We start from the raw sequence: 3,395 nt of genomic DNA on the forward strand, positions 1-3,395 counted from the left end.
GGGGTTGGGTGGGGGTGCGGCAGGTTCTTCAGCTCACCAGGCCCCTGCATGTTCAAATCTTGCCACCAGGGGGGGTACGAGAGCCAAAGTGGACCCTCATCCTGAACCTGGGGTTTTCCAGAAACACAACAGGGATGCCCTGAGGGAAGGGAGGAAAGGTTTTCCCACTCCAGCACCACAAAGCCTGGAAGGCTTCATGCCTCCACGTGATCTCTGACTCAGGGGCTTACCCAGATTTTCCCCATCCAGCTAAAGCAAACCATATTTTTTCCATCTCTCTTTTTCCTGGTTGCCTGTAATTAAACGCCTATAACAAACACACTTTGGACCAGAGGCTTATTGCACCACAGAATGTCAGAACGGAAGGATATCTAATCCAAAAAGCTCGTTGTCCAGATGAGGAGATTGAGACTCAGAGAGAGTAAGTTACTTGTCCAAAATAAACCAAAAGTCACACTAAGACTAGAACTCAGATCTCCTCACTCACGCCATAAAGACCCCCTTGAATGAATGTAATTTGCTGCTTAACGATAGCCTCCCATTGCTTCTTGAGTGTAAATGATAATAACAACAACAACGATAACAACAGCCAACATTCCTTGAGCGTTTCTGGGGCAGGGACTCTAAGCCCTTTTGTGGATTACCGTATTCAATAGTCCCAGTTACCCTCAGAGAGTAGTTTCTGTTATAAACGTAAACATTCACTAAACTCCCCCCAATGGTGCTGGTTAATGGGATGAGAGATTAGAATATAAAAAGATAAAATCTTTTCTTTCCTTAGACCTGTTCTCCCAAGATGGGTGAACTCCGCCTGTCAAGCACAATGGGGCATTGTCTACTCTTCGGCCTTCCACAGTGTGTCACATACTTCTGTTCCCCAACCATCCTCAGTGGTCACTGGATTCAAGTGAGTGACTGAGGTAAAGCATGACCAAAATTCCTCTGCTTGGATGCTCTTGGCATTGGGCAACATTTAAGGGAACCCCATTTTATCTGCTTCTCCATTTTCTCTGCTTCTCCTTCCTCCTGCTCACTGCCCAGTCTCACCCACTACTGGCAGTTTTCCAGCACAGCCAGCTGCCTGTGGTTTCATGCTCCGCGCCTTTGCGCATACAGCTCCCTCTGCCTCGAATTCCTTCCTGGCCTTATCTGCTGATCTGCCTTCTAAAGTCAATTGCTGCTGTGTCCCCTGCACTGGGAAGCCTGTCGCCTGACTCAGGCAGAATGGGGGATGCACCCTGTGCCTCTCCTTGTTCTTAGACCACATCTCCCCCACCCCCGGCAAAGAGTTCAGGGGTTTGTGTTCATCTACCCTATACTGATGACAGCCTTCCACGTGGAGTAGAGCTGATTTTATCTCAGCATAAGGTACAGTACAACACATGGCCGGCTCTCAAGAAACATTAGAAGAAGCACAAATGAACAGAGTCCTCCGTAATCTGGCTCTGACTCCCATCTCTCCCTCAACAGCCCCCCCCCACCTTGTCCCATCTTCTGGTTTTGTGGCACTCTCTCCAGTCTCACCCAAGTGCCTCACTGTTTTTCGCTTTTCTTTGTCTCTCACCTAAACTACTCAGCAGCCCCTTTGATCCCCTGCTGCTTCCTTCGCATCACCAGGTTGCAGGTCCCCAAATACAACACCTCAATTTTCAGTCTGATTCCCCAAAGCTCTGAGCCAAGGCCTGGACAAACAAACAATGGTCCTTACCATCAAGGGGCCAACTGCCTGCCCTTCCCCGCTCAACTACCTAAGGTAAAGGTTGAACTAAATCACACCGACCATTGAAGCCTTTAGAATGCTAAGTCCCGGAAGAGGAGGCTCCTCCTCACCCCACCCCTAGCTATGTCCCCACCTTTGTCTCCCCACATACTTCCCCACACTGCGAGCTCTGGCTCTGACCCCAGACAGCCCAAGCCCCAGATTTACCCATGATTCTCTGGTGACTGCAACAACTTTCCCTGTGGTTCTGGGTTCTACAGCACTGCTTCCAAGTCTAGTCAGAGCCCCCCTCTTTGAACTCCCTTAGCAACCCCCCCCCGCCACACACACACACACACACACACACACACACACACACACACACACACACACACACACACACACATACACAGAGCATTCTAATCCCCTTGTCAGGATGCCGGAATACCTCCCCAAGTAAACTCAGAGCTCCTGGAAGGCAAAAACAGGATCAGCTCCTTCTTGTTGCTAATGACAAACCCTCATAAGTAGATAGTGAAAAATGTTTTCTAATGAATGGATTCGTGAGATAAACCTAACAATGACAATAAACAGCTAAATGCTAATACTGGCTGTTTCTGGTGGGTGAAATTTTGAGTTACCGTCTTTTTGCTTGTTGATATATTATGTTTCTGTAATGACTATATTTTGCTTTTGTAATAAAAGAACACTAAAGGAAACTTCATTTTGAAAAAGTACAAAGGGGTTTTGGGACTTAAAAAAAAAAGTGAATCTTCTTATTCTTTGGTGAGAAACAGGAAAGAAATGTTTTAAGGAAGCACAGAATTTCTACAAGTAGAGAGAAGACGGCCAGCCGGTCCGAGGGCACACACATGGCACACGCGGAGCTGGGCGGGTGCAAGGTGTGGGGAGATGGGTAGGGCAGAGTGGTTCCTTACGAATGCAAGATAAGGAATTTCGACGTAGGTCATTGAAGGTGGGGAGCTCCATACCGCTTTTGAGCGAAGGAGAAACAGGCTCAGAACTAGGCATCCGGAGCTTCAAAGAGGTAGCAGTGAGCCAGGGAGTGTGGCGTGGAGTGGAGGGAAGAACGGAAACCTGGCAACAAACTCCCTCTTCCCTTCTCGGGGCCTCTGAACCGCAAGTGCAGGAACGCTCCCGGACTGCCCAACTCTCAGCCATATTACTATTCGATGATCAGCATTTGAGAATTACTCCGGTAAGCCACCGACCTATCTTCCCACCCGGACTGCAAACTTCTAATTCCTCCTCCTCCACATGAGGTGCCAAATACGAGCATGCTCGATGAGTGAAGGTTTGCAAGGAGCCGCCCCCGGGAAAAATAAAGCCAGGCGGCTTCCCTTCAAATTGAGGCCGAAGCAAGAAGTGCCCTCCTGATGCAGGCAGCCAGCCTTGGGTAAGGGGAACTCGACCGCGATGACCTGACCCGGCGAAGGTCTCCCGAAGCAGAGGGCTCGGGCGGGAAGCCCAGAATCTACGAGGCGCGAACAGGCACGGCGAGGTTTCCATATAACTACCAGGTAAAAGCAACAGGAGGTGGCGGTCTGGAAAGACCGCCGGACGGTTGAGAGTAAAGGGGGAGGATAGCTTAAGGAGGTTCCCCCCAACTTGGTGGAGAGCAGGCTGAGCCAGAGACAGTGGGGGGAAAGAGGGAAGGGCAAGGCTTGGGGGCGGC

The sequence above is a fragment of the Pteropus alecto genome, unplaced genomic scaffold (assembly GCF_000325575.1).
Source record: "Pteropus alecto unplaced genomic scaffold, ASM32557v1 scaffold94, whole genome shotgun sequence".
NCBI classification, from domain to species: Eukaryota; Metazoa; Chordata; class Mammalia; order Chiroptera; family Pteropodidae; genus Pteropus; species Pteropus alecto.